Raw genomic sequence first — 14,210 nt, forward strand, 5'->3', positions numbered from 1 at the left:
ATGCAACTGGGGAAAAATGTTGTGTCATTATCTTGAATGTTAGATGTTCTCCTACTCTGTTCCAGGCATATTACTCTTAGGTACTTACCCAAGATATGGGGAAAAACAGATTGAATAAGAAATTTCAGGATCACAGAAGGTGGTTAACATTTAACTCCATATCTCAGGGGGGAAAAAGATAATAGTAAGCCAGTACAGAAATAAAAACAACTCAAAAGCAGCAAGAATAGAATAGCTTAAAATAGAGTCAAAATGGAAGAACATAAGCTTAAGGAAAAAATCATGCAAAAGTAATTGGAAAATTACTAAGAGATCAACATCATTGGAGAGAAAATGATATCTATGCTAAAAAAGCAACAACAACAAAGGACACTGAATTTTTGCATGATCATATTTCTTAAAAATAAAGAATAGTATAAATGAAACAAAATGTATTGAAATATATAATGTGAAAATATTTTCCTAAAATACAGAAAATCTGCATGTGAAGTTTGAAAGGCCACAGTTTTTTGGGTTATTTTGTTATTGTTGTTATTTTCCAGAAAACTGATATATAACTCTAAAACCAAGAAATATCCTGGTAAAGTCACTGAACTTGAAAGACTAATCAAACAAAAGAAGTCAGAAATTTGATGTCATTTCTATGGATGAACTAAATTTACATCACATCTATTTTAAATTGAGAACGAGAGCTAAAAACAGTATGAAAATTATTGTCGCAGAAAAAGGCATAAACATTATAAACTAACACAATGTGAGACAATATAATTAATAGAAATCAGAACATTAATATTCCCAATTAGGAAATTAAGAAAAATGTAAATGTATCCTCATTTTTCAGAAAAAATTCAACATACTGATAAAAGTAGCTGCCTTAAGAAAAACAGATTTATGTATATTATTTATGATTCCTATAGTAACCATAATAAGACCTAAGAATACATTATAAACTCTGCAGATTATTCTGAAGGAAATGCACACACACACACACACACACACACACACACACGTGCGTGTGCATGCACAGTGGGGGTGGGGAGACAGCAAAGAAAATAGAAATCATGGCAAATCTCTTTTTTTCTCTCTAGCTCCACATATAAATATGTGAATATATTTATATTTTTCTTCTCTTTATACATTTCTTATGCTAGGACAACATACTTCACAAAGTAGGTATTTGGAAAATCCATGCTATATTGGGCAGGATCACCTCAGAGCCATTAACACTGTTGCCTGCACCACTTCCTTCTAAGACCTCCCAGCTACACCTCTACTCCCCACCCTCCCACGCTACCCTGGTCTTTCCATTCTCTCAAGTCCTGTAACTTCTCTTATCTGGGCTATCAGTTTTTGATCCAATTCTGGAATCAGGGAGCAGATAAAATTGGGAGGGATCTTCAGGCCTGGGAAAATCTTCACTTGTTTGCTTTAATTTCATCCCCTATAAAATGCCTTACTTTGCTCTTTCACCATTTCTAGGGTATGTGTCTTCTTTTCCTACTAAACTCTGTGTTCATGGAAAGCTTGTACCGTGGTCTTGGAAATCGTCTCTTTCCTGTAAAGCATGAAGCCCTATCTCTTGCTCATAGGAAGGACTCTGTATTCAACCATGTTGAAGGAATAGAGGATTAAATGTTAGATTGAATGCATGGGAGTTTCACTGTATACAAAGTATTCTGTTAATTTCTTCACGTGCATGCAAAATTTAACCTGCTTAGTGAGTCTATTTCTATTTTATGCTTGCACCAAAGCGTGAAGAGATTAATAAACATGCCTGAACTGGGATCTGAACTCAGGTAATCTGGCTCCTGACTTACTTGGCTGTATGGCAGGAACAAAAGAGTAGCATGTATTTTTCTGAATTCCACTGACTTTTGGCATGTATTCAAAGCTTTAGAATACATGGGTCACTTGCTTCCGCATGCCCAGCTGTACCTGCACCAGGGAACTTCTCACCCTTTCAGCAGGTGGAGAGGAACCCCCAGGGTAGAGAGATGCTCAGTGAAGCGGGTGACCTACAATTAGAGTTTGGTTTACAATCCAGGCACCACTCTTGCATAACAGCTCTTTCATGAGCCAGACCCACATGGGACTCAACTCAACAGGCACAAGACATGACCTTCCTGCCAACCTGCACCTCATCTGCAGACAGCTTAGGAAGGGAGGGCTCCAACTCACTAGGTGCAGGAAGGAGTCATGGACGAAGAGATCCTGGGGCAAGTCCCAGCGTTGAGAATTAGCCCTGGAGGGGTCCAACTAGTGAATTATGCCACCTGAAGACTCCCAAAGCCTTCTCAGTTCTAGGAGAGTCATCATTATGACTGTAGAAATGTGTTTGTGTCTTCCAGAATTTTTAGTCTCGTTTTCATTTAAAATGAACCTGACATCACTCATTTAACACTGAATCTCCTTCAGGGGTCTGCTATGCTATCCTGCCTCCTTTCTGCTTCCAGAAAGGCTGAGATGAGGCAATGACTCTATTATGGCGCCATCTTTGTTCTCCAACTGTCTCCCCAGATAGACTATGTGCTTCTAGAGCGGGGGAAGAATGTGTTACTCATCTCTGCATCAGTGGCACCTAGAAAACTTGTGTTTGACACCGAACAGACATCAGTGCAGTTGTGACACATGTAAAGGAGAAATCAGCAGTCCAGTGAAAATAAAAATCTATTCGATGGAATTGAACCAAAAAGAACTGCTGAGCTTTCTGATGGGAAAGCTGGTCTCCTAGCCCAAGGTCCAGGGGTTTTTCCCAAAGTGGAAACCCCTGAATGAACATATCATTTATTTAAGTGGAATTTGAAACACAGGGAGAATGTGGATTATTCTTTGTGGCATTGAGACCAACATTTTAATTAGGATTCAAAATGCTGGCACAGCATTTTTTTTATGTGTGGCACATAAAATGATGTAACATAAGCCTTATGTATTTACTACATACACAAAATAAAAACAAGCCTTATGATCATACAGGAATAATGGCATTGACATTTGAGGACATTTCATTCTCACACAAATGTGTGTAAATAGCTAGATAGCTAGATAAAGAGAGTCCCCCAAAGATGAGAACATTTCCATCTCCAGATTCCCGGTATGTTACCTTGCATGGCAGAAGGAACTTTTCAGATGTGATTAAGAGACTGATATGGGAAAACTGTCCTGAATTATATAGGATGAGCCCCATGTAATCACAAGGCTCCTTAGAAGAGAAAGGCGGGACGGTTGGATTCACAGGAGGGAACCAAAGGACAGACACAGAAGCTGGAGTGCTCCAGGTGTGAGTTAAGGAATTAGTGAAGCCTCTAGAAGCTGAAAACGGCAAGGAACACATTCTCCCCTAGACTTCCAGAAGAAATGCAGCCCTGCTGACCTATTTGGATTTCTGATCTCCAGAACTATAATAGAATCAATTTGTATTATTTGAAGCCACAAGTTGGTGGTAATTTGTTGGAGCAGCCTATAAAACTAACAGATAGAAACTATTAGTTCCTTAGGGATGCCACAACAAATTACTAGAAACTGAGGGGCTTAAAACAATGAAATCTGTCCTCTCACAATTCCGGAGGCTAGAAGTCCAAAATGAAACCATGGCAAGACCGTGCTCTCCCCAAAGGCTTTAGAGAAGAGTCCTTCCTTGCCTCTCTCTAACTGGTAGTCCTTGGCATCCTTTAGTGTGTAGATGCATCACTGTGATGTCTGCTGCTTCCGTCACAGGGCAATCCCCCCATGTGTATGTGTCTTCACACGGCTTTCTTATAAGGACATCAATCACTGGATTTAGTGTCCACACTAATTCACTATGATCTGAATTTAACTAATTCCATCAGCAAAAACCCTATTTCCAAATAAGATCACATTCTGAGATTCCAGGGGATGAATTTGGGGAGGATACTATTCAACCCAGTATAGATTAGTATAGATTAGTAGGTAGGAAGATAGGCAGGTTTATGTACAAATATAGGTAGATAGATAGATAAACATTCTTTGACAATATAATTTTCATTGTTGTATAATATTTTGCTATGTTTATAGCAGAATTATCCATTCTTTTTGCCAGAAGCACATTGTTACATTTACCAAAGCGTCAGTTATTTCACTAGAAGATCTGCCCCTGTTTCTGAGTGCCTCATTCTGCATGGAATAATGACAAAGTGAAACTTACCCTAGGAAGGGCAAACCAGGACAGAAGAATGGCCTCAAATCATTTCTCATGAAGGTCCATGGAAGGAACTGGAATGATTAATCAAGATAAGAGAAGCTGCAAGACATATATGGAGGATATTTTAAAAGACTGAATGCATGACCACATTGAAGAGAAATTAATCTATTTTTCCACAAAGTTTTGAACTAAGGCAAATAGTTCAAAAACCATCCCAGAGGAAAAAGTGCTACAGTGACCTCACTTCTCTGTGTGTCCTTCCTCATGCAGATCTTGGACCCAAAAATCTTCAGTCTTAGTATTGCTCCAAAGCCTTCAAACAAATATTTCCTCACACTAATTTTTTTTTCAAAAACCATGGATGGGAGGTGCCTGGATGGCTCAGTTGGTTAAGCATTTGACTCTGTATTTTGGCCCGGGTCATGATCTCAGGGTGGTGAGATTGAGACCCATGTCTGGCTCCATGTTAAGCATGGAGGTTGCATAAGATTCTCTCTCTCCCTCTCCTTTTGCTCCTTCCCCCCTGCTCACACACACACACACACACACACACACACACACACACACATTCTCTCTCTTTGTCTCTCTCTCAAAAAAAAAAAAAGTGATTTTTTTTTTTAAACATCAAGAACTGCTAAGGGTCTAAGATTTCCCCCTTCTTACAAATGAACAAGTTATCCAACTGTAGTTTCATGAATGCTTCGGAAGATAAGAGATTTCTGAGTCAGATACAGAGGCTGACTTCTTATTCATAGCAACAGCAGTAGCCAGAATGTCATCATTTTCTTGGCCCATTTTCAGACCCCAGTTCTCACAGGGTGATATGAAAAGGGCCAGGTGGTGCCTGTATGTGCAGATGGTTGTTCATAGGGAAAAAAGCCCTGCACTTAGGAATCCCCATTCTTTTGTAATAATCTCTGTAATCCTGCCTGATCTTTGCCCTGGAAAGGTGTATTATTGCTATGGAAACAAGCTTGAAAAAGTCATCCATGTCAAAAGTTGTCAGTGTATCGTTGCTCACAAAACATGCAGAAATGCAGGAAACCCACTGATATTTGTGTCTCAACAAGAGCCACCCCTACTTCATTTTTATACCCTCTTGGTTTCTGGTCAGTTTTCCCATGAGTTCATCACTACATCAGCCACTTGGATTCATCTGACTGGCAGGCACTGGAATCAACTCCATTCAGTTTGTCTCATACTATATTTAGTTAAGACTGCTATGAATAAGACCCCAAACAGCAAGATGAGGTCAGCTTGAAGTATGAACCTCATTCAGTGAGAAGCAGAATGTGGATGAAGATGGAACTGGAGCTGTAGGCTAGAGGCAGATAAGGAAGGATTCTGTATGCTTCGCTCTGCTTCCAATTTATTCTACTGGTGCAGAAGAACGATCCAAGAGTTTAACAGGAGGCTTACACGGCTGACATGCATGTGAAATCATTATCCAGTGGCCAAAAGGATAAAAGTTTAGAGAATATGCTAATAAAGGGAGACCCAGTTCTGATGACATTTTTAATAATTGCATTTAGTAAACACTAAATGTTTAGTGTTCAAGCTGTGAGGCTTGAAGAGGGTAGACTTGAAACATATATAGGAGAAAAAAAAATCAAGAGAACTTTTAAAAGAAGGGAACAGGAGAGAAGGATGAGTCAAGCATGACTCCCAGGTTTCTGGATTGGAGAAGAGTGTGGAGGGCAGTGATGTTCCCTGAGATAGGAAAGCTTAGGACAGTTGATCTGAAGGGTATTGGCAAGTTCAGATAAGCCTGTTAGACAACGACTGGGAGGTCTAGCAGTCATTAAAGTTAAGGATCTGAGGTGGTAGGGGGAAAAACGTGCTGAAAAGATCAATTTAGAAGTTATCGGCACATATGTTATAACTAAAATCTGAAGGCTGGATGAGAATTTCTCTAGAAAATAGAATTCTAGAAAGGTCTCAGGGAAGAGCCCTGGAGAACAGCAGTGTAAAGCCTGCAGGGGTATTGGAGGTGGGGAGGAACGGGGGAAAGAGGAAGTTCTGCCCTAGGCCCTGCAACAGTGTGCCAGAAGGAAGTAGTAACCAGCAAAGCAATTAACCAAGAAGAGGATCAAGGTGTATGCTGGATTTAGGGAGAATAAGATCAGGGAGGACCTGGAGGAGAGTCACTCCATGGAAGGGTTAGTTGTAGTAGTAAGCTGTGAACGTCATAATTGGGCATGGATTGAGTATGTCTTCAAGCCACTAGGAAAATTTCATTCTAAAATGGCAATTCTTTCTAAGAATCAAAGGGAAATCCTTCGCACCAAGGCTTCTCGGGGCCTCTGATCTTACTAAAGGGAAAGCAAGAGATGTATAATTCATTCCTGTTTCATGTTTGCTTGGCAAGCATGCAGCACTTTCAGTGGGAGGCCATACTTTGAGAATATAGCGGAAATAGCAATAAGATGCCTTCCGGGGATGGAGGTGAAGGGGTGGTCAGCTTGAGGCGCAGAGTTTGTCAAATTTTATTAAAGCAGAAAAAGGAGATGGTCTAGCAATCTCCAACTGGGTCAGACAATGGCACACTTTAGGTCAATGCACACAAGCTGTAATAATTTACTGTTCCACCAAGCTCATATCATCCTTTTTTTTTTTTAATGTGTATGGCCCAGAAAAAAGATTTCGTGGAAGTGTGTCTGGAGGAAAATAAGAAATGTCACTGCTGCTGAGTTCTATTCAAAATGAACAGGAAACACACACACACACACACACACACACACACACACACACAGACTCAGGTAATTAGGTTTTTAGATTCAGCTCAGACTGTGGTATCTGTTACCCCACTGTCTTCCAAGTCTGATGTGTTGATCAGATGTCTTAATGGTGGGAAGCAGAAGGTCCAGAGCTTTCCTCCCTAAAGCAGAGCAAGAACAACAGCTTTGGGCTGACCGAAAATTTATGGGTTCCATACCATTTGCAAGTTACCTAACTCTCTGAGCTTCGTGGCTTTTTGTTTGCATTTTTTGTTTGTGAAAAGGAGTTAGCAACACTTTATCAAAAAATTATTGAGACAATTAAACCGCCCTTTAAAAATTCAAACAAGTCTATGAAATGTTTACGATATTACATGAGAGATATTTTTTTTTAAGGTTTTATTTATTTATTTGAGAGGGAGAGACAGAGAGCACAAACTGAGAGAGATGCAGAGGGAGAGAGAGAAGGAGACTCCCCACTGAGCAGGGAACCTGACACAAGGCTCGATCCCAAGACCTGAGATCTTGACCTGAGCTGAAGGCAGATGCTTAAACGACTGAGCTACCCAGGCACCCTGAGAAATTTCTTGATTCTTTTTTTTTTTTTTTCTTTTCTTTCTCTGCCCCCCTCCCTCCCTCTTCTCTCCAGCGGATTGACCCTTACCAGGACTTGATTTCAACAAAGCTCTTCCAAGCTTTAAAATGACTCCGCTCCCGAGGGCCATATGCACGGTTTTCCAACTCATTAACAAAAAGCTTATTTCTCATAAACCTTTAAAGAAAGGAACAGCTCTTTCCCAAGAAAACAACCTCTTCTCACTCCAGTCTCTGAAATTGGATTGAATATCACCAGGCAAACTGTAAACACCATTTCCCAGTGCAAATGACCTCCATCTGCAGACTTGGCAGGATGGGAAGTGTCTCCTTTCGATATTCCAGCTATCTGGTATTTTCTTGGCATCAAGGTGTAAACTGCAATTTGGAGAGTCACAGCTATTCAATTTTCAGAGGAGAGAATTTGGAATTCTTTAATCCAAAAATTTTAGGCAAGGGGAACTAAACTGATCTCTGGCAAGTAAAAATGTACATTAAATTCTCTTCATTACACTCAGAAGGACCTTTCTGTTCCTTGATTGGGGGGGGGTTGGGGGTTCTATTTCCTTATTCCCCAGGTCTGAACTAATGTTTACTGATACCTAAATGCATGGTAGATTAGAAGAAAAAAAAAAAAAAAAAATTGAAGTAGAATGAGAAATTTATGAGCCGACGGTATTTCAAAAAGAAATGTACAGCTAGTGTTTAAAAATGGGAGTGAGAGCTAAATATGACAAACATAGGAAATCAAAAGCCACAGCAGTTAATGAGCATTTGGTGTTGAGGGTTCGGCCTTGCACCTGCCAATCAGGTCCAAGGTCACCACTCTGATGCCGCTTGTCACAGTGAGGTTGGTTCAATGCAGACATGGAGAAGAGATAGAGATACACACAATCCAAGCACTACCTTATTAAGACTAGAATTAAGTTTCATCATCCAGAAAGTTCCCTCACTCCTCCTGTCCTGATTTCTGTCTTGATTGATTTCTTTTGCTGGTTCCAGAGTTTCAAGTAGATGGAATCATACAGAATGTATTCCTTTGTGCCTGGCTTCTTTTATGCAACGTGATGTTTTTCAGAATCACTCATGTTGTGGGTATCGTGTATCCATTCTTTGTTTTGTTTGTTTGTTTGTTTGTTTGTTTTAAGATTTTATTTATTTGACAGAGAGAGAGATCACAAGTAGGCAGAGAGGCAGGCAGAGAGAGCGGGGGAAGCAGGCTCCCTGCCCAATTTGGGGCTTGATCCCAGGACCCTGAGATCATGACCTGAGATCATTAACCCACTGAGCCACCCAGGCACCCCTGTTTTTTTGTTTTTTTGTTTGTTTGTTTGATATATTCATTTGAGAGAGAGAGAAAGGGAGAGCATGGCAGGAGGGGCAGAGAGAATCTCAAGCCCAGTCCACGCTCAGCAGGGAGCCTGACACAGGGCTCAGTTTCAAGACCCTGAGATCGTGACCTGAGCTGAAACCAAGTCAGACGCTTTACCTGCTGTACCCCCAGGCGCCCCATGTACCCATTCTTTTTATTGCTATTTAGAGTTAGTGTGAGTTTGCTACCATTTGTTTATCCCTTTACGTATTGATGACTGTGCCTAGGTAAGTCTTTTCATGGACATATGTTTTTATTTCTCTTGGTAAATATCTAGGATTGAGACTCCTGGGTTTTATATGGTTGGTGTATATTTAACTTTTAAGAAACCACCAGTTTCCAAAGTGATAAATACCATTTTACACTCCTACCGGCAATATGCAAAAGTTCTAATTTCTTTACATCTTCACCCACACTTAGCACTGTCAGTCTTTTCACGATTTAGCCGTTCTAGTGTGTGTGAAGTGATATTGCCATTGTGGTTTTAATCTGCATTTGCTTTATGACTAATGAATGATTTATGGAGCAGAGATCTGCAAGCTATGTCTGGGCAGGACTGGCTACATAGAGCACGTGGAATAAAAACAGAAATACTTGCATAAAAGTTAATTAAAACGCCAAGATGGCAGCAGCAGAACATTGAACAAAGCAAGAAGCACTTCTAAGTGCAAGAACCTGTGGATTGCGGAGGGCACATGACCTTAAACTTGGCTTTGCCTATGGGCCAGATGCAGCCCAACACCAGTTTTATTATGACTTATGAGCTAAGACGTGTTTTTATATTTTTAAAAAGTTAAAAGATGAAAAAAACATATTTTGTGATACTTGAAAATTATGGGAAATTGAAATTTCAGCATTCATAAATAAAGATATGTTATAATACAGCCATGCTCATTTATTTATGTGTTATCTATAAGTGGACAATGACAATGTTAGTATTGCAACAGAAACTATACGGCCTTTGAAATAGAAAATGTTTACTGTCTGGTGCTTTACAGAAAGAGCACCAATTCTTTTCATGTGTTCCTTTAGCCATTTGCATATTTTTTTTTTTTTTGAAGTGTCCGTGCAGGTCCATATTTCAGTGCATTGTTTATCATTTCGTTTTTCAGTTGTAAAAGTTATTCATTTATTATGGATATGATTCCATTGTCAGATATATGTGTGAGAGATATTTTCTCCAAGTCTCTGATTTGACTTTATATTTTATTTAAAAATTTTCAAAAGAGCTAGAGGTATCAAATTTGGTGAAATTCAATTTATCAATTTTTATTCTTTTATTAGTGTTTTTTGTGTTTTGAGATATCTTTGCCCACCTCAGAGTTGCTAAGAACTTTTTCCTACTTTTTTCAGGGAATTTTATACTTTTATACTTAGGTCTATGATCCGTATTTAGTTACTACTATTTTGTGGGGGCATACTGAGAGGTAAAGGTAAAGGTTCATTTTTTCCCACATGAATATCCAGCTGATTTGCAACTATTTGTTTAAAAAAAAAAAAATGTTTCTTTCCTCATTGAATCAGAACTCTGTTGAAATTCAATTGACCATATCTTTTTAGGTCTTTTAAATTGTAAAATGATATAAGTGTGAACTCATGCTATATTCTCTCTTTACAAAATAATCTGTGTTTCCTAGCTCTATCCACTGGTAGGATCTAAAAACAACAGTTAACTTTGTAGAAAGTGAACACCATAACTCAAATATTGGTGTCTAAAAACCATGTCACACCAAAGGAAACCAGAACAAATATGGAAGAAAAAAATCTCCATAGTCTGGGATACTCATCATGCCAGAAAATAGATAAACTGTGGAAGACTATTGGAACTGTGGCTAAATGACGGAACAGCTAATTTGAAGAAGCTCCCACTGGCCCAACATGGACCAATTTGTACACCAAATTAATAATCGATGTAACAGATATAATACATCAAAATGCGTGAAAAAATCCATATGCTTATAATCATGCAAAAATAAACACCCATGCATGCATGCACACACACACACACACACACACACACACAGCAAGTCCATTTATATAAAATGCAATCGATCACACAGTTACAAAAAAGCAGATCCAGGGTTATTGGTTGGTGGAACAAAGAGAGTGACAGACTGCAAGAGGGCCCAGCGCATCTCCTAGTGGTGATGGTGTTGGAAGCATTCCCCATCTTGAGCGTGGCAGTGGTGTCACGCATGCACAATTACCAAAACTCTTCAAACTGCGCAGTTTAAGTGGAGGTGGTTTGTTTTACATAATTTATCTCTCAATAAAAATGACAAGGAAAAAAAGTTCATTTAGACAACTTCAGTTGAAAGGATTTTTCTGACTTTCTCTATACCTAGTGATTGTGTATGTTCTGTCAATTAGAGAGAGGAATGTTGAAGTGTAACACCCTAACTGTAAATCTGTGTGTTTCTTAGTTTTTTAATTTTTGCATTGGGAAATTTTGAGGCAACTTTTAGATTCATACATATTTATGATTTCTGTGTCCTCCAAATGAATTGCTGTTTGTATTATTATGAAATACCCTCTTTATTTTTAATACTGTCTTGAACTCGATTTAGTTTCCTAAAAATACAATCATTTTTCTTATGCTCATTTTTATGGAATTATCTTTTGCATCCTCTATTTGTTTTTTCTTCAGATTGAAAGTACATATCTTATAGGCCATTGAGTATTGCTTTTTAAAAATCTAATCTGACATTCTCCTCTCTCTTTTTCATAAGAATCTTCAGTCTTTTACCCTTATGCAGTTATTGGTATGGCTGTTTCATATCCACATTTTGCTTTGTTTTTCATCTATCTACTGGTTTTCCTTCTCTTTGCAATTTTTTTTTTCTTTTTAGCATTCCATTTTGTTTTCTCTGTTGTCTTCCCACCTATCCTAGTCTTGCCCCAGGGCTAACAGTATTCATCATTAACATATTTGTCTGTTTAGAATCCACATTGTACTACTTCATAATTCACACTTTACATTTGGCATTTCAAACCTTCAGTTTTCCAATTCCCACTTCTAACTTCATGTCTGATGCTTCCCATTCTCAGTTCCTACTCCCTACTTCACAAATACAGTAGCTTTAGAAAAAAATATAATCCCATTTACCATTCCTCCCATTTTTTTCTTATAGTGCATTAAAGCTTCAGGTGTCTTTTATGGAAATCATGGGAATAATAAAACATAACAATAAAACATAGCATTACCTCTACATATATGTGTGTGTATGTATGTATTTCCATTTAATTACCATGTTAAATGGTAATTAAACGTTTTCTTCCTTCTTGTAGATCCCAGTCCCAGTTTGCATCTGGGATCATTTTTCTTTGGCCTCAATATTCTTTTTAAATCACGCTTTATTTTGATTTCTAGGAAGATTTTTAAAAAAAATTATTGAAGTATATTTGACACAGAACGTTCCTTTTACTTTCAGATGTGCAACATCGACTGAAGAAAGTGCTTTAACATTTATTGTGGTGTGATTCTGTTGGCGAAAACATTCAACTTCCAATTTTCTGATAATGTCTTTTCACTCTCATTTTTAAAGGATATTTTTGGAGGTTACTGGATCCTGGATTAACAGATTTTGGTTTTGCAGCAATTTAAAGCTGTCATTCCAGAGTCTTCTGGATTCCATTATTTGTTTCTGATGAGGAGTTAGCTATCATTTATACATTGTTCTTCTCTATGTAATGTGTTTTGTTTTCTCAAAGTGCTTTGAGGATTTTTCCTTTATCTATTATTACATCTGATTTGATCTGTATTTTTTCTGCTTGAATTTATTGTGATTCATGGATATATATGCCAACATTTTTCATCAAATGGGGGAAATTTTTTAGCCATTTTTTTCTTCCAATATTTTTTTCCGCCTTATTCGTACTATCCTCCTTTCATAGGTCCTACTATATTTATAATAGTTTATATTGTCCCATAGTTTCTTGAGGTTCTATTCATTTTTAAAATCTGTTTTTCATTTGGGCACCTGAATGGCTCAGTTGGTTGAACATCCAACTCTTGATTTTGGCTCAGATCATGGTCTCAGGGTGGTGAGATCCAGCCTCTGAGTGTCTTTGGCCTCTGTGCTCAGTGGGGAGTTGGCTCCCTCCTTCTCCCTCTCCTTCTGCCCTTACCCCTGCTCATGCACAATCTCTCTCTCCCTCTAAAATAAATAAATCTTTTTTTTTTTCAAATAAATCTTCAAAGAAAATCTATTTTTTTCGTTCAAGTTAAGTAATTTCTACTGATCTGTTTTCAAATTCATTGACATTGACTTTTTCATTTGTGAAACCAATGCAAAGATTTTCTCTTTTAAATTCTCTTATTATATTTCTAAACTCAGGAAACTCATTTGGTCCCTTCTAAAGTTTTTATTTTTTGCTGAAATTTTCTCTTTTTTGTACTTTATTTATTAATGATTTTTTAACACATTAAAGCTGTATTTTATTATTTTAATAGTTTTACCCCTTTGACTCTTCAAACTTTTTATAATAGCTAATTTAAATGCAATATACTAGTGGTCTCTGGGTGGCTCATTTGATTGAAAGTTGCACTCTTGGTTTGGGCTCAGGTCATGATTTCAGGGTCATGGGATGAAGATCCATATCAAGCTTTGTGTTGGTCTCTATGCTGCGTAGGTGTGGAGTCTGCTTGAGTTTCTCTCTCCCTCTCTCTCCACCCCTCCCCCCATGCTCTTTCTAGGAAATAAATAAACAAACCTTAAAATAAATAAATAAATACAATATACTAAATCCACCATCTAGATCATTCCAAGGTTGATTTTAGTGACTGTCTTTTTTTTCTTGGTTGTATGTCAGAATTTCCTATTTCTTTGTATGCCTGGTGATCCTTGATTATCTATCTACTGGATTATGCTGGCAATATGTAGTACAGATTCTGGGTTCTGTTGTTATGTCCACTGAATGTTGAGTTTTGTTCTACTACGCAGTTCAAGCACTGGTTGATTAGACTGAACTTGGACAGAGTTGGTTTTATGCCTTGGTAGGCCAGATCTGTGGAGCACTCAAGCTGTTGCCTGGCTTCTTCTTCTAACTTGGCAGGACTTAACGTTCAAACTCTGCATTCTCCTATAAATCCCATCAAGGTCTCATTTTAGTTTTGTTGAAGGTAGGTCTAAAATAGACTTTTCTCTTGAACATGTCCCTTGTTCCTAGCATATGGCCTTTATGGTGACCTAGCTAGATACATGCAGTGTTCATGAAATATTAATGATTTTGTCCATTTTGGCTAGACAAAATGTCACTGTCTCCCAGCTCTTTCAGACCACTAGGCTATTTGTTTTACTCTCGAATCCATGACTGCCACTCAAGTAAATATCATAAAATTCCACATGCATGTGCAGCCCGACCCTCA

Source organism: Martes martes (assembly GCF_963455335.1).
Source record: "Martes martes genome assembly, chromosome: 9".
Classification (NCBI taxonomy): Eukaryota; Metazoa; Chordata; class Mammalia; order Carnivora; family Mustelidae; genus Martes; species Martes martes.